The sequence below is a fragment of the Callithrix jacchus genome, chromosome 13 (genome assembly GCF_049354715.1).
Source record: "Callithrix jacchus isolate 240 chromosome 13, calJac240_pri, whole genome shotgun sequence".
NCBI classification, from domain to species: Eukaryota; Metazoa; Chordata; class Mammalia; order Primates; family Cebidae; genus Callithrix; species Callithrix jacchus.
The window spans coordinates 60,214,046-60,241,503 of NC_133514.1; the positions used below are offsets into that span (position 1 = coordinate 60,214,046).

The 27,458-nt window shown below is 40.7% G+C and overlaps 2 pseudogenes; both read left to right on the top strand.

Moving 5' to 3' along the window:
• Positions 1-10,520: 10,520 nt before the first annotated feature.
• Positions 10,521-15,796, top strand: LOC100412766 (keratin, type II cytoskeletal 8 pseudogene; annotated as a pseudogene).
• A 794-nt stretch (positions 15,797-16,590) lies between these two features.
• On the top strand, positions 16,591-17,257 carry LOC100413122 (N-alpha-acetyltransferase 20 pseudogene; annotated as a pseudogene).
• The last annotated feature ends 10,201 nt before the right edge of the window (positions 17,258-27,458 follow it).

The window sequence follows — 27,458 nt, forward strand, 5'->3', positions numbered from 1 at the left end:
TGCTCCTATAGCGCCATCTTCCCTTCCCAAAACCCCTTTTCCTTTTTTAAATCTTCATTGTTTATATCACCTACCCACTTTCTTGAAATAGCCCTATGGTTTTTTTACTCTGTCTAAAGATAACCAGGCAAAATATCACATAAATGTACAGTTCAAAGGCCTGAATGAAGAAAACTACAATATGTAATGGCTGGAAGAAATCCTGGAAATTCTCTTTTCAACTTTCTTATTTTCAAATGAAGAAACTGAGATTCAAGAAGACTGTGACTTGCTCAAGGTCCAACTCATCCAGTAACAGATATGACACTAAACCCTGGACCTTCAGACCCCAAGTCCAGTGCTCTGTTATTCTGCCACACAGCCTGTCAAAAAGAAATCTGTTCAAGCTGAGAAAGCAGATTAAGGAAATAAATAAATAAATAAATCTGACTTAAGGAACACTGAGAATGCTTCCTTTTCAAGTTACTCAAGATGCATCATTGTTACTGTGTTGTGGTTCTGTATCAATAACAGGCATGGAGAAAATGGAGACATTTTCATGATGAAAGATTGAAGGGGCACCACTGAGATAAAAAAAATTTAAAGCAGTCTTGCATTTATAGTCTTAATAAATCTCCAATCCAGGAATTGATGTTATTTATTCATTTTTTCATTCATTCAACCAACCAATACTTACTATGAACCAGGAAGTGTTCTAAGTGCCAGTGATATATCAGTGTTTATTAGACAACAAGTCTCTGCCCTCAGGAAGTTTTATTATCATAGTGGGGGTCGGGAATGGATGGATATTGTAGACACAAAGGTGCTCCACTCAGACCCCCCCTTCAAGGAAGAACTTGTTGCCAGCTGTGGGGCGTGGTCAGCAGCAGACTCCAGCTGTCAGTTCCTTCAGAGTCAGCCTCAGCTGCAGGTTGCTATTTTTCCCTAGGTCATACCCTTCCCAAGGCAACCCACATCCAGTGGCTACACAAAGCAAGGGTATAAAGGCCTGGCCATTTCCACCCAATACAGGACAACTCTGATGGGCAAAATTTGCTCTATGGCTCCCTGCCAAATTGGCCAATGTTTCGTCAAGCTTGTATCTCAATTCAACTTCTCCTTCTGTCCCATTCTGCTTTTCCTGTATCTTCCTTTTGCAGGCGCTGAGCCTTCATAAACATCCTGCATTCCAAACTCTGTCTCAGTATCTGCTTTCAGAGAACCCAACTTACAATAGGGTGTGTGTGTGTGTGTGTGTGTGTGTGTGTGCCTATTTTATATAAGGTGGTAAATGAAGACATGCTTAAAATAAAATGAGATTTGAGCATCTGATCAGAGACCTGAAGAATGTCAGGAAGTAAGTCTTACAGAGATCTGAGGAAAGAACATTCCAAGCAGAGGGGCCAGTGAGTGCAGAGGCACTCCCTCAGAGTGGGGGTGTCATAGAAGCTGGGGCAGGGGGCACGTTTGGTTGGTGTGAGGAACCACAGAGGGCCACAGGGAGTTGGAGCAAAATGGAAGAAGGAAGCAGAAAATGAAATGCAAAGGGCATGTAGTGTGGGGTGGGGAGTGACACTGTCCCACCGTGCAGGGCTTTGTAAGCCATGGTAAAGATCTAGGTTCTACTCTGAGATAAAAGGGAAGCTTCAGGGGGTTTTGTGCATAGGATTGACATGATTCAACTTATATTTTCACCCTGGGTGAAGGTAGAAGCAGGAAGGTGAGATGGGAGGCAATGGTGAGAATTCAGTATGAAGTAAAGGTGGCTTAGATCCAAGTAAAAGAGCAGGTGGTGAGAAATCAAAGGCTAAATGTGTTGAAGACAGAACCAGTATGAATTGGAAGTGAGGCACGAGAGAAAGAGAGCATGGGTAACTTCAAAGGTTTTGTCTCAAAGACTGAAAGGAAGGAGTTGCCATTCACTGCATCAGGAGTTAAGTTTGGGACACGTTCTGTTTGCAAATAGAATCTGTTAAGTCCCTAATTAATATAACTTATCATCCAAAGGGAAAAACTTATAAGAATAAAAGAGGGTGTGGTGAATAATTTCGTGGTGTAAAGCAGGATTATCCAGGGCAAACCAGAGCATATGACCCTGGGGTAGCCCAGGACTCAGGAAAGGGCCCTGCAGCATGTGTTGGGAGAACTGATTTAAGCTGGCATTCTATCATTGGTGTTGGTAGGTGTATGGCCTGAATATATATAGCCACTCAGAATTCACATGGTGAAATCTAACTCCCAAGAGGTGGGGCCTTTGGGAGGTAATTAGGTCATAAGGGCTGTGTCCTCATGAATGGGATTAGTGCCCTTTTAAAAGAGACCTGAGGGAGCTTGTGAGCCCCTTTTTGCCCTTCTGCCATGTTAGGGTCCAGGAAGAGGCACCATCTATGAAGCAGAGAGCAGGTCTTCACCAGACACCAAATGCTGCTGATGCTTTGCTCTTGGACTTCCCAGCCTCCAGAACTGTGAGAAATAAATTTCCACTATTTATAAATTATCCAATCTAAGGTACTTTTTATAGCTACTCAGACAGTCTAAGAGGAAAATTTTTTCTCTACTCACTTTGGTTCAAAGGTCAGAGGCCTGAGAATTAAGTAACAATGGACAGATTAACAAAAGAAAGGACAAGGTTTATTTACATGTACATGTGAGAATATCCAATAATGGGTAACTCCCTGAGTACTCAGAGGTAAGGGTTTTTGTTTTTTTACATTTATTTTAAGTTCAGGGGTACAAGTGCAGGTTTGATACATAGGTAAATGTATGTCATGAGGGTTTGTTGTACAGATTATTTCATCACCCAGGCATTAAGCCCAGTACCTATTAGTTATTTTTCCTGATCCTCTCCCTCCTCACACTCTTCACCCTCCAATAGGACCCAGTGTGTGTTGTTCCCTCTGTGTGTCCTTGTGTTCTCATCATTTAGCTCCCACTTATAAGTGAGAACACGCAGCATTTGGTTTTCTGTTCCTGCGTTAGTTTGCTTGGGATAACGGTTTACAGGCTCCATCCACATCCCTGCAAAGAACATGCTCTCATTCTTTTTTATGGCTGCAGAGTTAATGGTTTATATACCAATTTAACAGACAGAAGCAGTGGAGTTTGGACTCCATGGGAAAGTAGGGAAGGTTCTATTGGGCCTTGTGATGATAACGGATAGCTAAATTCTCACTGCTGATTCTAGGATCAGTCTTCTTCCAATCAGGAAACTCCCTCAGAGTGGGGGTGTCATAGAAGCTGTAATTCGGGAGGCTCTGCCTAAGTTTAGATAATGCTTCTCTCTGTAGCTGCTGATTGTGCAGATGTTTTGAGTTTAAAGTAATTTTCATACCATTCTGATAGGCTGCTAATTCTTTCCTTTTTCCCATTTAATACTTGCCCAGATGTTTCACAAACGAGGAACTGGGTTTATTGCCGTGGAGAGAAGACACTGGTCGACCTTATGAGGTAAGGATCTGCAAAGGGAAGGAACATACATCAGAGCAAATGTCAGTCAGCACCAAAGACCTAACATAAACACACTGCACCATATTTTGTCAAATCAATCTCCTAGTCTTGGGCATGAGTGGAAACATAAAGAGAAACAAAGATTAATGGTGAGAACAGGCGACAGACCCAATTTTTGAGTCCATAGTTCAGCCAATTGAGATGATTTCTAGACACTGGGCTTAAAGCATTGTTAGATGATAGAGTGAAGACAGCAGTGGCAACCTGACAGATTTCTCAGTTCACAGGTAACTGTTTTTGGTGATAGTATAGACATTAGAGTCACAGTCATGGTTACTTCTCAGAGCAGATTATGGAAGATATGGGTGTTCTGGTGAATTTCCTCCATGGCACACACTGCGGTAGTGATGAGTCCTTTGAAATTTATATCAAGTCGTCCAACTTCAGTTTATAGGGCTTTGGGCAAAGGACAGCCACAAGACAACCTAGAGTTTCAAAAAGGATCTCAGCGATCAGGTTTTAGGTCTCAACAGCACCAAGTCAGAAAGGTGAGAGTAGAAATTGGAAATGTTAATTTGGAGCCTGATATTGAAGAAAACTAGAAAAGTTGAGAATTTGATAAAAATGTAGAGGATGGCAGGATTCAGTCAAGTTTATAGGTAGATAATAAAAACTCAAAGGCAATTAACAGGACCAGAATATGATAACTCACAATATTTAATGCTAATTTTCTATTGAAACATAAAATTTCAATAGAAAACAATTTACATAAGTGCAACAAAAATAGTAATTGAACTCAGAAAAGTTTCAAGTTTGCTTTGCTGGAATTTTTTGTACAGAAGCGTATATTGAACTTTTTTAAAGCCTCTCGAGGCTAGAAACCCAAACCAGGAACTTCCTATCAGACTCTGGCAATACCTATACATTTGGGTGAATGCTTCTCTTCTTGAGATCCCCAAACTATCCTAAGTTTCTTGGACTTGCTAGGAAGTGACCTTATTTACTTTCTTGAAGACTGGGAACCCTGTAAGTCAGGAATCAGAACAGTTTTCCAAGAGGACTTTGTAAGCATTGGCTCCATAAAGTCAACCTTAGTTTTTAAAACTGTCTGGTAGAAGAGGGAGGGTGGGAGGGGGGCCAGGGTTGAAAAACTACCTGTTGGGTTCTATGCTCACTACTTGGGGTGATAGGACCACTTGTACAGCAAACCTCAACAACATGCAAATTACCCAGGTAACAAATCTGCACATGTACCCTCTGAACCTAAAATAAATTTTAAAAAACTGATCATATCTGATTCTATGCACACTATTCTTTTTTTTAATCCACTTGACGTCTGATGTTGGAAGAGACGCATACCATTCTTAAAATATGCCATACTAGTCAAAGCTTTGGTTATACAGCCAATGCTTCCAATCATGCCTTGCTATAAAAAGAGCAAATTCTTATTCAATGTATGCAAATAATTATATTTCCATGAAAATAAGAGTACTTATTGAGAGTTAATGAATTCTGGAGGAATGAGGCAGAAAGAAAAGAAAATTTTTTCATTTTTGTTTGCAAACATTTAATCTATTAAATTGTTACAAGTATAGGTAACTTATGAGAAATGAATAAGAGGTTCCTTAAATCCAAAAAATGGAACATTAAAGAAAAAGAAATGTTCCAGACAAAAGCCCTAATTATTTTTCATCAATTCATTTACTCCCACGTAACTAATTCTTGTTCTACGTGATCTTGGAATGATAGTTTTAAGAACACATCAGCTTCTCCAGTAGAGCTCTAGAAACTCTTACTCAATTCAGTGCTATAATTTCAGTTATTTAAGCATTGCCATCAGAAGCCTGTGTCCCAAAGTACCTGACACGACCGCTTCATGGATATCTGAAATAGTCTCCTTTTCTTTTTTTTAAAGATAAAGCATTCTGGCCTGTAGTTGATGGTAAGAGCTTTTAGAAAAGAATTGACATAAAATACATTGTCTGTGGATGACAAAAGATTAAAAATGATCATGGTTAAAAATCTGATGAGAGTTCATTATAAAAATAATGCAATTTGACAAGAGAATTCAGTTGTTTCGTGGCATATAACATCTAAAATAGTAACTCGAGTTGCCACTGATAATATTATATTGTAGTTGTCTAACAGCAGAGATGACATTACTAGGACACGTCATGTACTGTGAGGGCATTGCCAAACTTCTAGAAATTTTATGTAACTTCTGAAATAGTTACACTAATAATATTTACCCACATGAATATAATTAGGGAAAGCTAAGTATTTCTTCTTCCTTGACAATGCTTTTCATGCAATTCAACATATCATATAAACCTAATTTAAAAAAATTGATCTCTCTTTATTATGTAAAAGAACAAAGTCTTTAAGATTTTCCATAGCCAGGCATGGTGGAAGGCACCCATAATCCCAGCTACTCATGAGGCTGAGGCAGGAGAATCACTTGAACCCAGGAGGTGGAGGTTGTGGTGAGCCGAGATCACTCCATTGCACTCCAGCCTGGGCAACAACAGCAAAACTCTGTCTCAAAAAAAAAAAAAAAAGATTTTCCAGAAGCCCTCTGGAAAATGTCAAAGTAAATTGAGACTAGATTTTATCTAGGATTTGAATTTGGGAAGGCAATATGTAAAAACTTGTAAAATGTCAAAACGTTTAAGAAGATAAATTTTTCATTTCTACTTGATTGAATAGGATGACAGTTCACTGCAAAACAACAGACTTACCATTTTTTTCAGTTTACAATGGATTTATCCAGACGTAATCCCATGGTAGTAAGTCAAGGAACATATTAAACATGTTTTACCTTCACACCATTGTAAAGTCAAAAAATTGTAAATTTAACCATCATAAGTTTGGAGCTGTTAAATACTTACCTATTTAATAAGGTGATAAAGATTTCAAAGGTAAATATAAGAGGTAACATGATTGTAAGGAAATCTTTAGCTCTTTTTAAAATTATGTTTGGTTTCCTTAAATAATTGAGGACAGCATAAAGACAACATAGAAAATTATCCTGCTGGAAGATCCAAGATGGCCCTTATAGGAGCAGCTCAGGATTGCAGCTCCCAGTGAAAGTGCAGAGGGTGAGTGGACACCGCATTTCCAGATGGATATTTATTGCCCACAGACCAGGAGATTCCTAGGCAGAAGAGCCCTACAGGTCGCCAGCATGGCTGTTTTGGCCAGCGTGGCTGTTTTAGCTGGTGCGGCTGTTTTGCTGGCTCTGTGGTGCGGCAGCTCTCCATACAAAATACACTGGTCTCATTGCCCTTTTAAGCTGGCCAGGAGATTCGCAGGCAGTGCTGTTGTTTCAGCCGGTGCAGTGGGTCACCACACAGGAAATCACACAGATCCTGGCACCCTTTCAGCAAGCAACTGGAACACCTAGGAGAGAGTCAACAGTTCAACTTTAAAAAAAAGGCTCTGAGGCAGGGAGCCAGGTGATCAGGCTTGGCGGGTCCCACTCCCATGAAAACAAACAAAAAACCCGGCAATTGGAAATGCTCAGGGTTGAGAGTTTCATGGCAAACATAGCTGAACCCAGGATGGTGCAACTTGGTGGGGGAGGGGCGTCCGCCATGACCGAGGCACTCCACCCCTACAGAGGTAGTCTGCCATTGCTGAGGCAACTTGCTGTTGCTGAGGCAACCTGCCATAACAGAGAGAGTCTGCCATTACAGAGGTGGGCCACCATTGCCAAGGCAGTTCTAACCACACCCATATAAACAGGACTACAGGGAAGCTCAATGGCAGCAGGGCAGAGCTCAGCAAAGTCTCTGCAGGCAGACAGTGACTAGGCTGCCTCCTTGCTGGTCAGGGCAGACCTGAAAAAAAAAAAAAAGGCAGCAGCATGACAGACACTTATAAATAAAGCCCTAACTCCCCAGGACAGAGCACCTGGTGAAAAAAAGGCAGTTTATGAGTTCTGCTGCAGCAGACTTAATTGTACCTGCCTAGCAGCTCTGAATGAACAACGGAGCTCACAGCTCAACACTTGAGGTCCTATAAAGAACAGACTGTCTCCTCAAGCAGCTCCCCGACCCCTGTATATCCAAAGAGTCACCTCACAAAAGACTGATCAGACAGACATTTGGTGGGCATCATTCTGGGACAAAGATAGCAGAAGAAGAAACTGGTAGCAACCCTTACTGCTCTGCAGCTGCTGCAGGTGATCCCCAGGCAAGCAGGGCCTGGAGTGGACCTCAACAGTCCTACAGCAGAGGGGCCAGACTGTTAGAAGGAAAACTAAGAAACAGTAATAACTTCACCATCAACAACCTGGATGTCCACTCAGAGACCCAATCTGAAAATCAGCAACTATATAGACGACAGGTGGATAAATCCACAAAGATGGGAAAAAGCCAGTGCAAAAAGGAGGAAAACACCCAAAACAAGAACACCTCTCCTCCTAAAAGGGATCACAACTCCTCACCAGCAAGGGAACAAAGGCAGATGGAGAATGAGTGTGATGAAATGACAGAATCAGAATTCAGAAGGTGGGTAATGAGAAACTTCTGTGAGCTAAAAGAGCATGTTCTAACTAAATGCAAAGAAACTAAGAACCTTGAAAAAAGATTTGAGGAAATGATAACAAGAATGGACAACTTAGAGAGGAATATGAGTGAATTGATGGAGCTGAAAAACACAACAGGAGAACTTCGCGAAGCATGCACAAGTTTCAACAGCCGAATTGACCAAGCAGAAGAAAGGATATCAGAGGTCGAAGATCAACTCAATGAAATAAAACAAGAAGGCAAGATTAAAGAAAAAAGCGCAAAAAGGAATGAACAAAGTCTCCAAGAAATGTGGGACTATGTGAAGAGACCTAATCTACGTTTGATAGGTGTACCTGAATGTGACGAGGAGAATGAATCCAAGCCTTAAAATACTCTTCAGGATATTATCCAGGAAAATTTCCCTAACCTAGCAAGGCAGGCCAATATTCAAGTCCAAAAAATACAGAGAACACCACAAAGATATTCCTCAAGAAGAGCAACCCCAAGGCACATAATCGTCAGATTCACCAGGGTTGAAATGAAGAAGAAAATGTTAAGGGCAGCCAGAGAGAAAGGTCGGTCACCCACAAAGGGAAGCCCATCAGACTCACACCAGATCTCTCTGCAGAAACCTTACAAGCCAGAAGAGAGTGGGGGCCAATATTCAACAACCTTAAAGAAAAGAACTTTCAACCCAGAATTTCATATCCAGCCAAACTGAGCTTCAGAAGGGAAGGAAAAATAAAATCCTTTGCAAACAAGCAAGTACTCAGAGATTTTGTCACCACCAGGCCTGCGTTACAAGAGCTCCTGAAAGAGGCACTACACATAGAAAGGAACAACCAGTACCAGCCACTCCAAAAACATACCAAATGCTAAAGAGCATCAACAAAATGAAGAATCTGCATCAACTAACGGGCAAAACAGCCAGCTAGCATCAAAATGGCAGTATCAAATACACATATAATGATATTAACCCTAAATGTAAATGGGCTAAATGCACCAATCAAAAGACACAGGCCGGCAAATTGGATAAAATGCCAAAACCCATTGGTGTGCTGTATCCAGGAAACCCATCTCACATGCAAGGATACACAAAGTCTCAAAATAAAGGGATGGAGGAAGGTTTACCAAGCAAAGGGAGAGCAAAAAAAAAAAAAAAAAAAAAAGGAGGAGTTGCAATTCTAGTCTCTGATAAAATAGACTTTAAAGCAACAAAGATAAAAATAGACAAAGAAGGACATTACATATGGTAAAAGGATCGATAAAACAATAAGAGCTAACAATCCTAAATATATATGGACCCAATACAGGAGCACCCAGATACATAAGGCAAGTTCTTAATGACTCGCAAAGAGACTTAGACTCCCACACAATAATAGTGGGAGACTTTAACACTCCACTGTCAATAATAGACAGATCAACCAGACAGAAAATCAACAAGGATATCCAGGACTTGAACTCAGACCTGGAACAAGCAAACCTGATATACATTTACAGAACTCTCCACCCCAAATCCACAGAATATACATTCTTCTCAGCACCACATCACACCTACTCTAAAATTGACCACATAATTGAAAGTAAATCACTCCTCAGCACATACAAAAGAACGAAAATTATAACAACCAGTCTTTCAGACCACAGTGCAATCAAATTAGAACTCAGAATTCAGAAACCAACCCAGAACTGCACAGCTTCATGGAAACTGAACAACTGGCTCTTGAATGTTGACTGGATAAACAATGAAATGAAGGCAGAAATAAAGAAGTTCTTTGAAACCAATGAGAATGAAGACACAACATACCAGAATCTCTGGGACACATTTAAAGCAGTCTCTAGAGGAAAATATATAGCAATAAGTGCCCACATGAGAAGAGTGGAGAGATACAAAATTGACACCCTATCATCAAAATTAAAAGAGCTAGAGGAGCAAGATAAAAAAAAACTCAAAACCTAGCAGAAGACAAGAAATAACTAAGATCAGAGCAGAACTGAAGGAGATAGAGACATGAAAAACCCTTCAAAAAATCAATAAATCCAGGAGCTAGTTTTTTGAAAAGATCAACAAAATGGACAGAACACTAGCCAGATTAATTTAAAAAGAGAGAGAAGAAGCAGCTTCTCCGCTCCTTCTGGAATCTCTCCCTGGCTCAGCCCGACTGCCTCCACTCCTGCCTCCCATGTCCATCAGGATGACCCAGAAGTCCTACATGGTGTCCCCCTCTGGCCCTGGGGCCTTCAGCAGCCGCTCCTTCACTAGTGGGCCCAGTGCCCGTTTGAGCTTCTCCCGAGTGAGCAGCAGTGGCTTCCGGGGGTGGCCTGGGTGCAGGCTATTCTGGGGCCAGTGGCATAGGCATGGGAGGCATCACCGCCATCACCATCAACCAGAGCCTGCTGAACCCCATTAAGGTGGATGTGGACCCCAACATCCAGGCCGTGCGTACCCAGGACAAGGAGCAGATCAAGACCCTCAACAAGTTTGCTTCCTTCATCGACAAGGTGTGGTTCCTGGAGCAGCAGAACAAGATGCTGGAGACCAAGTGGAGCCTCCTGCAGCAGCAGAAAATGGCTAGGAGCAACATGGACAACATGTTTGAGAACTACATCAACAACCTGGGGCGGCAGCTAGAGACTCTGGGCCAGGAGAAGCTGAAGCTGGAGGCGGAGCTTGGCAACATGCAGGGGCTGGTGGAGGACTTCAAGAACAAGTATGAGGAAGAGATCAATAAGCATACAGAGATGGAGAATGAATTTGTCCTCATCAAGAAGGATGTGGATGAAGCTTACATGAACAAGGTAGAGCTGGAGTCTCACTTGGAAGGACTGACTGACGAGATCAACTTACTCAGGCAGCTGTATGAAGAGGAGATCCGGGAGCTGCAATCCCAGATCTCCGACACGTCTGTGGTGCTGTCCGTGGACAACAGCCGCTCCCTGGACATGGACAGCACCATCGATGAGGTCAAGGCGCAGTACGAGGAGATTGCGAACCGCAGCCGGGCTGAGGCGGAGAGCGTATACCAGATCAAGTATGAGGAGCTGCAGATGCTGGCTGGGAAGCATGGGGATGACCTGCGGTGTACGAAGACTGAGATCTCCGAGATGAACCGGAACATCAGCCGGCTCCAGGCTCAGATCGAGGGCCTCAAAGGCCAGAGGGCTTCCCTGGAGGCCACCATTACAGATGCTGAGCATCACGGGGAGCAGGCACTCAAGGATGCTCATGCCAAGCAGCAGGAGCTGGAGGCCGCCCTGCAGCGGGCCACACAGGACATGGCAAAGCAGCTGCGTGAGTACCAGGAGCTGATGAATGTCAAACTGGCCTTGGACATCAAGATCGCCACCTACCGCAAGCTACTGGAGGGCAAGGAGAGCCAGCTGGAGTCCGGGATGCAGGACATGAGTATCCACATGAAGACCACCAGCGGCTATGCAGGTGGTCTGAGCTCTGCCTATGGGGGCCTCACAAGTCCCGGCCTCAGCTACGGCCTGGGCTCCAGTGTTGGCTCTGTCACGGTCTCCAGCTCCATCAACCGCACCAGCTCCACCAAGGCTGTGGTTGTGAAGAAGATTGAGACCCGCGATGGGAGGCTGGTGTCTGAGTCCTCTGACGTCCTGTCCAAGTGAACAGCTGCAACAGCCCCTTCCAGCCTGCCCCTCCTGAGGCTGCCCCAGAGCCCAGGAGGGAGGCTGCTGTGTAGGGGAGTGCAGGGAACAGGAGACCCACGTGATGCTCAGCCCTAGCCCTCAGCCCACCGGCGGGGAGTTTACTGCCTGGGGACCCCCCTTTGCCCATGTCTCCAGCTGCAAAACAATTCAATTGCTTTTTCTTTCTTTTTTTTTTTTTTGGTCCAAAATTAAATCTCAGCTAACTCAGAAAAAAAATGGAGAGAGAGAGAGAGAGAATAACCAAATAGATGCAATAAAAAACAATAAAGGGGAAATCACCACAGATTCCACAGAAATTCAAGCCATCATCAGAGAATATTACAAACAGCTCTATGCACATAAACTAGTAAACCTGGAAGAAATTGATAAATTCCTGGACACTTGCATCCTCCCAAGTCTAAACCAGTAAGAAGTCGAAATCATGAATAGACCAGTAACAAGATCTGAAGTTGAGGCAGCAATTAAGAGCCTACCACAGAAAAAAAGCCCAGGTCCAGATGGGTTCACAGCCGAATTCTACCAGACACACAAAGAGGAACTGTTACCATACCTCCTGAAAGTATTCCAAATAATCCAAAAAGAGGGAATCCTTCCCAAATCATTTCATGAGACCAACATCATTCTGATACCAAAACCTGGCACACATTAAACAAGAAAAGAAAACTTCAGGCCAATATCTATGATGATGATAGATGCAAAAATCTTCAATAAAATACTGGCAAGCTGATTGCAACAGCACATCAAAAAACTTATCCACCATGATCAAGTAGGATTCATCCCGGGGATGCGAGGCTGGTTCAACATACACAAGTCTATAAATGTAATTCACCACATAAACAGAACCAAAAACAAAAACCACATGATTATCTCAATCGATACAGAGAAGGCCTTTGACAAAATTCAACAGCGCTTTATGCTAAAAACCCTCAATAAACTCGGTATTGACAGAACGTATCACAAAATAATAAAAGCTATTTATGACAAACCAACAGCCAATATCATACTGAATGGGCAAAAACTGGAAGCATTCCCTTTGAAATCTGGCACTAGACAAGGATGCCCTCTCTCACCACTTCTATTAAATATAGTACTGGAAGTTCTAGCCAGAGCAATCAGGCAAGAAAAAGAAATAAAGGGTATTCAAATAGGAAAGGAGGAAGCCAAATTGTCTCTATTTGCAGACAATATGATAGTATATCCTGAAGACCCCATCATCTCAGCTCAAAAACTCCTGAAACTGCTAAGCAACTTCAGCAAAGTCTCAGGATACAAAATCAATGTGCAAAAATCACAAGCATTCCTATACACCAATAACAGACTTCAAGAGAGCCAAATCAAGAACGAACTGCCATTCACAATTGCTACAAAGAGAATAAAATACCTAGGAATACAATTAACAAGGAAAGTAAAGGACCTCTTCAAGGAGAAGAACTACAAACTACTGCTCAATGAAATAAGAGAGGACACAAACAGATGGAGAAACATTTCATGTTCATGGTTAGGAAGAATCAATATCGTGAAAATGGCCATACTGCCCAAAGTAATTTACAGACTCAACGCTATCCCCATCAAGCTACCAATGACCTTCTTCACAGAACTGGAAAAAACTACCTTAAACTTCATATGGAACCAAAAGAGAGCCTGCATAGCCAAGTCAATTCTAAGCAAAAAGAACACAGCAGGAGGCATCACACTGTCGAACTTCAAACTATACTACAGGGCTACGGTAATCAAAACAGCATGGTACTGGTACCAAAACAGAGATATAGACCAATGGAACAGAACAGAGGCATCTGAGGCAACACAACATATCTACAACCATACAATCGTTGACAAATCTGACAAAAACAAGCAATGGGGAAAGGATTCCCTGTTTAATAAATGGTGTTGGGAAAACTGGCTAGCCATGTGCAGAAAGCAGAAACTGGACCCCTTCCTGACACCTTACACTAAAATTAACTCCAGATGGATTAAAGACTTAAACATAAGACCTAACACCATAAAAACCCTAGAAGAAAATCTCGGCAAAACCATTCAGGACATAGGAGTAGGCAAGGACTTCATGACCAAAACACCAAAAGCATTGGCAACAAAATTGTCTCTATTTGCAGACGACATGATAGTATATCTAGAAGACCCCATCACCTCAGCCCAAAATCTCCTGAAACTGATAAGCAACTTCAGCAAAGTCTCAGGATACAAAATCAATGTGCAAAAATCACAAGCATTCCTATACGCCAATAACAAACTTAAAGAGAGCCAAATCAAGAACAAACTGCCATTCACAATTGCTGCAAAGAGAATAAAATACCTAGGAATGCAATTAACAAGGAACGTAAAGGACCTCTTCAAGGAGAACTACAAACCACTGCTCAACGAAATAAGAGAGGACACAAACAGATGGAGAAACATTCCATGTTCATGGTTAGGAAGAATCAATATCGTGAAAATGGCCATACAAAATAGACAAATGGGACCTAGTCAAACTCCACAACTTCTGCACAGCAAAAGAAACAGTCATTAGAGTGAATCGGCAACCAACAGAATGGGAAAAAATTTTTGCAGTTTACCCATCTGACAAAGGGCTGATATCCAGAATTTACAAAGAACTAAAACAGATTTACAAAAAAAAAATCCAAACAAGCCTATTCAAAAGTGGGCAAAGGATATGAACAGACAATTTACAAAAGACGACATACATGAGGCCAACAAACATGAAAAAATGCTCATCATCACTGGTCATTAGAGAGATGCAAATCAAAACCACATTGAGATACCATCTCATGCCAGTTAGAATGGCGATCATTAAAAAATCTGGAGACAACAGATGCTGGAGAGGATGTGGAGAAATAGGAACACTTTTACACTGCTGGTGGGAGTGTAAATTAGTTCAAGCATTGTGGAAGACAGTGTGGCGATTCCTCAAGGACCTAGAAATAGAAATTCTATTTGACCCAGCAATCCCATTACTGGGTATATATCCAAAGGACTATAAATCATTCTACTATAAGGACACATGCACAGGAATGTTTATTGCAGCACTGTTTACAATAGCAAAGACCTGGAACCAACCCAAATGCCCATCAATGATAGACTGGACAGGGAAAGTGTGGCACATATACACCATGGAATATTATGCAGCAATCAAAAACGCTGAGTTCGTGTCCTTTATAGGGACATGGATGAATCTGGAGAACATCATTCTCAGCAAACTGACACAAGAACAGAAAATGAAATACCACATGTTCTCACTCATAGGCGGATGTTAATGAAACACATGGACATAGGGAGAGGAGCACTACACACTGGGGTCTGTTGGGGGGAATAGGGGAGGGACAGCAGGGGGTGGGGAGTTGGGGATAGATAGCAGGGGGAGAAATGCCAGATATAGGTGAAGGGGAGGAAGGCAGCAAATCAGACTGCCACGTGTGTACCCATGCAACTATCTTGCATGTTCTTCACATGTACCTCAAAACCTAAAATGCAATAAAAAAATAATAATAAAGAAAAAAAAAGAAAATTATCCTGCTAAGGCATAGCATCTTTGTTTTATGGAGAGATAACTTGTAAAGAAAAACTTTTTATAGTCATTTATTAAGAGCAAATCAATAATCCAAGAAATTTTGTCATTTTAACAAAGATTGAAAATCAAACTCTAGTTTTGCATTCCGGTACTATTAATGCTAAAGGTAATTTTATTTTATTTATTTATTTTGAGACAGAATCTGTCTCTGTCACCCAGGCTGGAGTGCAATATGCAAGCTTGGCTCAGTGCAGCCTTGACCTCCTGGGCTCAAGTGATGCTACTTTCTCAGCCTTTTGAGTAGCTAGGACTATAGGCATATACTACCACATCCGACTAATTTTTTTTAAGAAATAAGGTCTTGCTGTGTTGCCCAGACTGGTCTTGAACTCCTGGACTCAAGTGATTCTCTGGCCTCAGCCTCCCAAAGTGCTGGAATTACAGGCATGAACCACTATGTCCAGTCCCTTGTGTACTTTTCATACAAAGTTTTTTCCCTTTTCTGTTATTATTTTTAGTAATTTAATTTACTTATATTAATTATAATTAATTTTTATCATTAGCAACCTTCCTTTTATAGAGAAAATGAGACAGTAGTGAAAAGTAGACAGTTGTGAATTGTCTGTCATATTCCAGTATTCCATTGTAGGCTAGCAGTTTATGAATACATCATTTGATAATTCTTATATGCCTCTTCATAATACAATTTTTCAGTATAATAAAAAATGTTTATTAATAGACCCAAGTATCCTTAGTCTCTCTGTAAAAATAAGAAATCACGACCGGGTGCAGTGGCTCATGCCTGTGATCCGAGCACCTTGAGAAATCAAGGTGGCAAATCACTTGAGCCCAGGAGTTTGAGACCAGCCTGGGTGATACGGTGAAACTCCATCTCTAAAACAATACCAAAGTTACAAGGTGGTGTATGCCTTTAGTCCCAGCTACTTGACAGGCTGAGGTAGGATGATCACTTGAGTCTGGGAGGTTGAGGCTGCAGTGACCCTTGATGGTGCCACTGCACTCCAGCCTGGATAACAGAGCAAGACTCTGTCTAAAGAAACTGAAAATATATAAACTTAAACTTTGGTTTAATAAAGAATGTTTCAGGAGATCCTTACTTAGAAATTATGTAGATTTGTAATGACTATCTATTCCTCAGCATAACTCTAAGGTTGCAAGTCACCAAAAAGGCTTTTTTTTTTTGAGATGGAGTCTTGCTCTGTTGCCCAGGCTGGAGTGCAATGGTGCAATCTCGGCTCATTGCAACCTCCACCTCCCAGGTTCAAGCAATTCTCCTGCCTCATATTCCCAAGTAGCTGGGATTATAGGCGCTTGCCACCATGCCTGGCTAGTTTTTGTATTTTTTTAGTAGAGACAGCGTTTCACCATGCTGGCCAGGCTGGTCTTGAACTCCCAACCTCAAGAGATCTGCCCACCTCAGCCTCCCAAGGTGCTGGAATGACACGCATAAGCCACCCCGCAGAGCCCAAAAAGGCTTTTGAAACTATCTTAAAACACACATATTTTAGCTTTACCTGTGCCGACCTGTTCCGCTTCAACAACAGTAACTTGGATCCACTTACAGAAACCTATGGGATTCCTTTTTACCTACAGTACCTCACCCACTGGCCAGAGTATTTCATTGTTGCAGAGGCACCTGGTGGAGAATTAATGGGTTATATTATGGGTAAAGCAGAAGGCTCAGTAGCTAGGGAAGAATGGCACGGCTATGTCACAGCTCTGTCTGCTGCCCCAGAATTTTGACGCCTTGGTTTGGCTGCTAAACTTATGGAGTTATTAGAGGAGATTTCAGAAAGAAAGGGTGGTTTTCAGAAAGAAAGGTGATCTCTTTGTAAGAGTATTTAACCAAGTTGCAGTCAACATGTACAAGCAATTGGGCTACAGTGTATATGGGACAGTCATAGAGTACTATTCAGCCAGCAATAGGGAGCCTGATGAGGACGCTTATGATATGAGGAAAGCACTTTCCAGGGACACAGAGAAGAAATCCATCATACCATTACCTCATCCTGTGAGGCCTGAAGACATTGAATAACCCTGGGCAGTGGTTCTTGGGCAGATACTCTAGATGCTTTATGGACAATATTATTTTCATTGGATGATTCTGGAGATCTATTAGGAGAAAATTAATCATTTTAGGTCTTAAAGATTCAAGAAAATACAGGTTATCAATTTATTCTAAATCCCATTGTTTCCAGTTAGCAATATCCTACCTATGAAAGCTGCTCACTGTAACAAAATTCAGTCAAAAAGGCAGCGAGGTCAGAAGGAGTCATAGCCACTGTTATGGTTCATAATATTCGCTATGTGTATGCTAGGGAAAGACTTGCTCCTGTCTCCTCCTAAATGCGGTGCCTGAAAACCACTGCTGCATATATTTGTTTTTAAATTTTGTATTGCACTGTTAATTAAAGCTTTAAAAGCATATATGAAATGTATAAATCTAAGATGTATAATAAAACACATTGTTGACTCTAAAAAAGCATACATATTTTAAAAGATAATTGTTCAAAAGCCTATTCATTCATATAATTTTTATCACACTTATACAAACTAAATAAATGTATTCTTAAAAATTCTGTTTGGGTCGTTCATGAAAACTTGCTCTTTTTTTAAGAGACAGGGTCTTCTTGCTCTGCTACCCAGGCTGGAGTATAGTGGTGGGATCATGGCTCACTGCAGCCAGCTTGGTTCTCGTTCTCTTTCTGCCTTGTAAGACGTGTCTTTCACCTTCGATCATGATTGTGAGACCTCCCCAGCCACGTGGAACTGTGAGTCCATTAAACCTCTTTTTCTTTATAAATTACCCAGTCTCAGGTATATCTTTGTTAGCAGCGTGAAAACAGACTAATACACCCACTTAGGTGTACAGTGATGGGAGCCTGAGAATTAACTTGCAATAGACAGAATACCAGAAGAAAAAAAACACAATGGTTATTTACATGCACATGTGGGAGTATTCAGTATGAGTGACTCCCTGAATACTCAGAGGTAAAGGATTATACACCAACTTAACAAAAAAGGAGAGTAAAGGTTTGGGCCTCAATGGGAAAGCAGAGAAAGTTGCACTAGGCTTTTTTATGCTGACAGGTAGATGAATTCTTACTTGCTGATGCTACCGTCAGTCTTCTCCCAATCAAGAAACTCCCTCAGAGGGAATCATAGCACCTATAATTCAGCAGGCTCTGCTTAAGTTTAGATAATGTTTATTCTTGTAGTTATAGATTTCAGTTGTTTCTTTTATACCACTTTGGTGGGCTGCTAGTCTTTTCATTTGCTGATTTGTAAGTTGGGCAAGTAATGGTTCTCTAACCAGAGGAAGAGTTATGGGCTATAGAAGGTTTGCTCTGAGAGAAAAGTACACTTAAGAGCCCAACCACATGATTTCCAGGTAACTCGTATAGCCTAAAGTATGTCAGTTGAATTACCTTGCCAGTTGTAAACTAATAGACAAACCCAGAATTCAACTGGAGATCATTTTAATACCCTATAAGAGTTATGAAATCCTGAGAATAAGAAGGAATGCAGGAATCTTGCAAACTCAAAGTTCTTTAAAGGGACAAGGAAAACATTTACACATCTTTGCCAAATCCAAATAAGTGGTGTGAGTGGGGTAAACTCTCCTGAGAGAATCACAAGGGTCTTGGTTTTGGGCTACTTGATCTATCCTGCTCCTGAAATTCATGAGTAATTGACATAAAACCACTAAGAGAATTCAATTAGTTACCAAAGAACTCAGCCTCCTGGCCAAAATCTTTGGTGGCTGTGGAACCTCAAGCTATAGTTAGAAGGGAAAATTGTAGCCTGAGTGGGAAATGCCTTACTCCAATAAGTTTTGAGAACAAAACTCACCATATTTGCATTTTGGGATTAAGGAGTTTATACATATTCGATATTTTTATAAACTTGTCATGTTTTAAGATGATTAAATTATTCTAGCAACTGCTTTGTAAATCCAATTTAAAAAATATACAAATGCATAATTGATTCTGATGTATATAAGTTTATATCCAGGTCTGAATTATTTAAGAGAACCTCCTGTTCAACATATTATCAGTTTATTTGAACATATGAAATTTAAAAGAATTATTTAGTGGTCAGGAAGGTTTTATTTTCTAAGTCAGATAATTATTTAAAAATTGAATATGAATTAAATTTATAAGTACAAAATAAAAGGTTCTAAAATATTTGATTTTGTTTATATATAGGACCAAGTTTTAATCAGAGTTCTCTGTAGGCCAGTTCAGGGGCTCATGCCTGTAATACCAGCACTTTGGGAGGCCGAGGTGAGTGGATCACTTAAAGGCAAGAGTTCAAGACCAGCCTGGCCAACATGGTGAAACCTTGTCTCTACTAAAAATATAAAAATTAGCCAGGCATGGTGGCCCATGCCTGTAATCCCAGTTACTTGGGAGCCTGAGGCAGGAGAATCTCTTGAACACGGGAGGTGGAGTTTGCAGTGAACTGAGATCACAACACTGTACTTCAACTTGTGCAACAGAGTGCAAAACAAAACAAACGAAAACAAAAAAAACCAAAGTTCTCTGTAAGGTGATTACCACATTCATTGGACTTAAAAAAATAGAATTTGTAAGGTAGACTTAAAAGCCTAAGGATTAGATTGTGAGATTTGTACCTTAATATATTGAATATTAATAACAATTTAAATTAATTTTTTTCCTGCAAACAAAACCACCTGTGAGGATAATAAAAAACTCATATTTCACAGAGGTTATTGTGAAAATTGAAAGTGATAATCATCATGAAAGAACTCTGAAACCTCAAGCATGCTCTGTCAGTATAAGGAATGAGGGAGACAGTGATTGGCTCTGCAGCACCTATTCGACTCCTCTAGCAGCTCCTGGCTCTCCCATGCCCTTGGAAATGCTCAGTTAAGAAAACGCTTGTTGTTGTGTCTGGGTGTGATGACCAGGATCTCAATGGCCATCTAGGGAGAGGATTCAATCTCAAGACGAAGCCCACACAGTGTGGCGAAAAGAGCAGAGGTAGAGAAGAAAGCTGGCTGGGCATGGTGGCTCACACCTGTAATCCCAGCACATTGGGAGGCCAAAGCAGATGAATCATGTGAGGTTAGGGGTTCGAAACCTGCCTGGCCAACATGGTGAAACACTCTCTACTAAAAATACAAAATTAGCCATGCCTTTTGGTGCATGCCTGTAATCCCAGCTACTTGGGAGGCTGAGGCAGGAGAATCCCTTGAACCTGGGAGGCAAAGGTTGCAGTGAACCAAGATGGTGCCACTGCACTCCTGCCTGGGCAACAAGAGTGAAACTCCGTCTTAAAAATTAAAAAACTTAAAGAGAAGGAAGGTGAAGTGCCCACGTCATGACTGGGACTACCCTATCTCCGACTTCCTATGGAAAAGAATACATATTTCTTTATGTTTATATGGATCCGAATTGTGTTTTTCTATTATTTGCAGACAAAATAATCTCACAAACAGGTTTTTAAAATCCATAAAATAGTGCTTTCTGTCCATTTAAACGAGTACGTGGCAGAGTTGGGTTTGATTCCACTTAATAGCTACAGTCTTAAGTTGTTTGATCTCTAAATAAAACAGCCTCATTGTCTGGAGTAACCACCCTCAGGCCGTGAGAACAGTGAGGACGCACAAACAGTGAGACTGAGAGTAGAAGTTTAATAGGCAAAAGAAAGAGAAGAACTTTCCGCTGCAGAGGGGACCCCGAGTTACTGGATCTGTGGTGAAATGCAGCAGGTTTCATAGATGAGCTGCTGGGGAGGTGGTGTCTGATCTACGTAGGCAAGAAAAACTAGTTACACCACTTGTGCCATTTGCATAGGGCGTGAATCTCTGGTAGCCCCCATCCTAACCTGTTTTCTTATGCAGGCAGTTTCTCTGCCTGAGCTGTGCCACGTTGCCCATTTCTTTATTACTGTACATGTGGTAACAAAGACAGGGAAGATGGAGCCTCCAAGCTGGACATGGCTGGCCCCCAGTAGCCCTTTTCTATTGGCACAGCTGCTGGCATTCCCCTATGCAACCTTCCATCTTGTTCATCTATGCTTGCAGCTCAATTTTTTCGGGCTTCTCTTTGTTATGAAAAGAAATGATTTTCAGGGCTGCTTTTTGTTAGAGGGGAAGCTCTGTTGAGGACTCTTTGGTCCTCACTATCTGCTTAAATATTTTTTTTCTACCTCCTGTATCATCAGCTTCATTTTCTTACAGGTTGTTGCAAATGCAGAGCTATATAGGTAAAGTTGTAGTGTTAATATCTTTAAATGTAAAATGAGGATCATATTAGTATCTAGCAAATACCAAATGCTAGACACCTAATGGTATCTAATACCTCATTGTTATGAGGATGAAATGAAGATCTATGTAAAGGTCTTAGAACAGTGTCTGGTACACAGCTATTTTTATCACCGTTATTTTCAGAATACCAGAGTGGGCTACGAAGACCCTGAGGGAGTGTATCCCAACAGTTGGGCCTAATAGTAAAATTTTGCAGACTTGCACAGTTTCTCTCATAGGCAGGTTATCTCCTATCTCCACTGCCAGGTCTGCAGTAGACAATGTAGAGAATTTATGGGTCTTTGGAATACCAGTAGTTTTGGACATATTGCCCCGAGGGATTCTGGAGATTTAAACCAGAGAAGATGGAGTTTTAAAAGTAGTTAATATTTGTCACTCATTCCTCCTGGCAACATTTATTGACACCGGGGTTACAGAGATGAACCTGACCCTCATAAATGCAAACTCCAGTGGAAGCAGAAAGACCCGTTCCTGAAAAAATTTACTCCAGGTGCTTTGATGAAACTATGCAGAGTCCATTGACGGCCACAAGGGAGAGGGATGCTTCTCTTCCTGGGAGAGTCAGGAAATAACTTAGAGGTGAGGTGATGCTAGAGAATGTTGAGGAGAAGCTTAAGAGATTGACAGAGACAAGGAGGAGGGGTGGGGAAGCACTTCCAGGGGAGGAGGCAGGGATTTAAGGGGGTGCTTTTCAACTCCAGTTGCACATTCAGAATCACCCAAGGAACTTCTAAAAAATACTCCTGCTTGGGCCCCACCCCAGAGCACAGTAATTGGAACCTTTAAGGATGGGCCCAGGCTCTGTATGCTTTTAAAACTTCTCACATACCTCTAATTTGTAGTAAAGGGTAGAACCACTGATGGAAGAGTAGGATTAGAAAAAAGTGGGTGGTATGGCAAGGTTGGAAAGCTTAAAGAGAGAGACTGGTTTGAATTGGGAAGACTGGCAGGAGTCATATCATGGATAATGATAAAACATTGTTTTGCAGGTAGCTTTGTTCCTAATTAAAAACAAAATCAAAAACTAACCTGAACACCACTGGCCTCAAGGGGGACTCTTTTCATAGAACTGGTAGCATCAGCACTTAATCTTTATCTGTTGAATAAATAAGTTCACCAAAAGCCCAGTCTTTACAAGTTAAACTACTTTTTAGAGGTTTCTTTAGAACCCCTACCAGTGTCTCTTTTCTTCCAATTTTCCAGTCAGAAGTTTGGCTAGCTTTGTCGTGATAGTGATCACCCACCAGTATTTCAGAATTTTGCTTGTTCTAGAAAGGCACTTCCTCATCAACCTTGGTAACCTCGGATGAAGCTAGCTGCTTCCAATCTAATTTCAGCAGTTCAGATTTCAAGCAAAGTATCTACACAACTAATATTCTCATTCTGTTAACATTCACCAAATCTGCTATATCTAGTGTGTAATTCAAGGAAGCAGTTGGGCCCTGGAAGCTCTTGGCAGAACTCTTGTCTGATAATATTTTAGTGCTTTCAGTAGTCCTTCAAAATGGGCAGTTCTCACTCTAAAGATTTAAGTACATGTGATCCTTGAATTAACATACTGCCAGATTTTGCATTCATACAAGTAATTTTGATAATGCAGATACAAAAAATGGATTTTCTCAGCCATGAATGGATAAACACAGCTGTTTTCTTTACTCATGAGAAGGATAGAAAACTAAAATTATAGGGTAGCCTATGGGCCTATGATTTAAATTATTACACTGACTCTTTTAAAGTCTAAATAAATTAATGATGTTTATTGGGTTAAATAAAGTACATTGCACTCCATGGTAAAAACATCAAAGGTTTTAGAGTAAAGCCGTCTTCATAATTTCCTAAAATAGTCAAATGAGTGCCTAAAGCTTTTTAATTTACTTAAAATCCCTTATTGGGTAAAGAGGAAAACCCATAACACCCTTTAATTCACAGAATCTTAAGGCATGCTCTCTCTCTCTCTTTTTTTTTACTAACTACTCAATCGTACAGAAACAAGAGTATCTTCAAAATACGATCTATCAAATTTCTCCCAATTTAAATATCAAATAGAAGATAAATTTGTATAATTAGAAATAATCTCTGGAGAGGAGGAGATCTAAAAGAAGAGTGAAATATATAGGTAATTAAACATTCTTTTCTGAATGTTAATCATATACTGAGTTATTATCTAGTTTTAACTTGGTATGAAATCAGCTTGCTCAGTAAGTTATTAACAACTAATCCCTATTAATTTTCACATTTCCTAATATGTTTATTTCGTGTTTGCTTACCTATATAAGATGTGAATAATCATTTATTCATTTGTTCATTCATCTATTGAAGGTCTACTTGCACTTGGGAACGATGAGACACATGATTAGATTAAAGTCCTATCTTGGGTCATCTCACAAGTTACTGGGGAAGACAGACATGTAAATATATCATTAAATGGTAGTGTGGTAAGAGATATAGATAAGCTATTGTGAAAGAACTACCAAATTATTGGGAAGAGATTAGTTAGTATTTAGAAACCAATGTCACTGGATTAGCCATAGAGGAGGTGCTGTTTGGACTAATTTTTGCAGAAGGGGTAGTCCTACTTCTTGGGTAGGGTGATGCATCCAGGGCTATATGCTGATATCTTCTAAATCTCCATCTTCAGCCTAGATCTCTTCATTGGCTTTGGATTTGTACATACAGATGCCTACTAGGCAACTACATCTAGAAGTACCTCAGGCATCTCAGAGTCCAAAACGAAACCTCTTTACCCCACCAAATCTATTCTTTCTCCCATATTAACAATCTCCGTTAATAATATCACCCTCCATCCATCCAGTCACCTAAGCACAAGCTGGTGGGTTCTCTTTGTTCTGGCGATTCAATGCTACAAAATAAACCTCCCCCAAACTCAGCAGTGCAGCAATTTCTTACTATCTTTCCTGATTCTGTGGGTCCACTGGCTCAGGTAGATAGGTCTTGCTGGGTTCTCTTAGGTCATTAAGGGCAGATGTTGGGTGGGGCTGCCATCATCTCATGGCTCAGTGGGACTAGCTGCCCAAGATGGTTTACTCCTATAGCTGGAAGGTGATGCTGACTGGTAGCTGTCAGCTGGGCGGCTTGGGCTTCTCACAGCATGAGAGCTGGGTTCTTACTCCAAGAGGCCCAGACAAACCTTCCTCTAACCTAGCCTTGGAAGTCATGGGAAGTCATGTAGTACCATTTTGTCTCATTCCATCAGTTTGAATGGCCCAGTTCAGAATCAATATGAGACAACACTGCTGGGTGTGGTTCACTGGGGACCATCTTTAGAGACTAACTACCACACCCTGACTTTCCCCTTTCCTCCATTTACTTTAGAAAGTTCCCTAATCTCTCCATCCCAGCTATTAATGTCCTAGTCCTGCTTCTTGTCCTCTGACACCTGGATTATAGCAATAAAAAGCTTCCCTCAACCGAGCCACTTTTCCTGACTTCTATTTTGCTCCTCTGCAGTTCATACAAGACACTCTTTCCAAAGATGGTAAGAGATCCTTAAAAAAAAAAAAAAAAAAAAAAAAGACTTTAGGCACAGTGGTAATTCCAGCACTTGGGGAGGCTGAGACAGATGAATCACTTGAGACCAGGAGTTTGGGACCAGCCTGAGCAACAAAGTGAGACCCCACCTCTACAAAAAAATAAAAGAATTACCCTGGTATGGTGGTACGTGTCTATAGATCTAGCTACTCTGGATGCTGAGGTGGGAGGATCCCTTCATCCCAGGACAGTCTAGGCCACAGTGAGCTGTGTTCATGCCACTGTATTCTAGCCTGGGTAACACAGCAAGATCCTATCTCAAAAGAGAGAGAAAACAATAGACTTTATATTTAGCAATACAACCTATATACAGAAAAGGGCATAGGATATAAATGTACAGCTTAAGACCTTATTATACAGCAAGCTTCCTGTAACCACAAGACATAAACTATTGCCAGAATCCCAGAAGCCCCCTCACATTCCTTCCTAATCACACCCATTCCCCTGCTCCCCCTACCAGAAGTAACTACTGTCGTGACTTTTGTGGAAACCACGTCTTTGCTTTGTTTTATTCTTTTATCACCTACACTGACTCTTCTAACATCTAAATAATTAATGATGTTTGTTGGGTTAAACATCATTAATCTCTAAAATACCTAGTTTAGTTTCACCTGTTTTAAAATTTTAAACAAATGGAACTATACAATACATAGTCTTGTGCTGGCTTCTTTCATCCAAAATTGTGTAGATGTATTCATCTCATGCCTGTATCTGCAGTTTGTTCCTTTCACTGCTGAATAGTATTCCATCGTATGAATACGCTACATGTTATTTATCTATTCTAGAAACTGAGTATACTAATTACTTCTACTTTATGCTTCTTTTTCAAAATCGTTTTCATTATTCTAGTATCTTTGCTTTCCTATGTAAATTTTAGACTGATGCTGTCTATATCTATAAAAATCTTGCTGAGATTTTGATCAGAATTGGTGGAAATTATTTATCAATTTGTGGAGAATTAACCATTTTTCTATGTTGAATATTATAATCGTGAATGCACGATATATCTTTATTTATATTGTGAGATGGAGTTTTGCTCTTGTTGCTCAGGCTGGAGCAATGGCGCTGTCTCACCTTACTGCAACCTCCACCTCCTGGATTCAAGTGATTCTCCTGCCTCAGCCTCCCAAGTAGCTGGGATAACAGGCATGTGCCACCACACCTGGCCCATTTCTTCATTTATTTAGATCTTCTCTGATTTCTGTCATCAGCATTTTTTGCATGAGTCCTATACATGTTTTAAATAAATGAAATGAAACATGAGTCCTGTGCATGTTTTGTTAGAGTACACTCGCATATTTCATTTCATTTATTTGTTTGTTTATGTATATATGTATTTATTTTTAGAGACAGGGTCTTGCTCTGTTGCCCAGGTTGGAATGCAGTGGCGTGACCACAGCTCACAGAAGCTTTGAACTCCTGGGCACAAAGCGAAACTCTTGCCTAAGCCTTTAAACTCTCTAAACATTTTTTAAAAATGAATAATCAGTACCTGTTTAACTTTATAGTCACAGCATCTACTGACATATAAAGTACATGGGCATAAAAGTTATTTAGAAAAATGTTACTTAAGAGAGAAAGCTTTCTGTTTTACTCTTTAAAAATGTGAATTAAACAAATACTTTATAAGAAAGAACTGATCTTTTATTGCAGGATTTTCTAGTTGGCTCAACCAGTTAAAAATAACTTAATCTAAGCAGCATTATTTGTAAGGTAGAAATTTGGAATTTGGTCTTTAATGTCTACTTTATCCACTGAGATTCTTAGTCTGTAAAATGGTGTTGATGCCTACCATTTAGAAACACTACATATTTCTAGAAAGTGTTTAATGTTTGTAAAAGATTATCATTATTATTACAATTACCTGATCGAACACCTTCTTTAGGCATTGTAGTAAGCTTTTTACATACATTACCTCTTTTAAGATACTTAGCAACCCTGCAAAGTAGAGGTAATAGTCCTGTTTTCTAGGTGAGGACCCTGAAGTCACAGGCCACAGTCATGTGGTGGCAATGACCTCCCTCCATTGTCTTTGCTTCTGTGCCACCACACTGCCCAACGATTCTAACGATTCTTATCCATTTTTTAAAATCATTCCTAAGTCAAGTTTAGGATATAGTTTTTGTTTTGATTAGGTAGAACTGGAGATTTTTCTATGGTGTTTGACTGGACCAGAGTGGCTGTTGTCTAAGTCTTCTGTTTGGCTAAGCTGCTCCTCACCTGGTCCTCTGAAGATAGAGAGGAGGCCTTTGCTGCTGCTAGGTTGGTGCAAAAGTAGTTGTGGTTCTTGCCATCACTTTCAATGGCAAAAACTGCAATTGTTTTTGCACCAATCGAATATTTTTGCCTTGTACTTGCCATCAATTCTGGGTTGTTGACTTCTTCAGCTCCAAGTATTAGCTACACATGGCAAAAAGCAAAGCCAAGCAACTCATCTTTTTGTTACAGGAGTCTTGAGGTT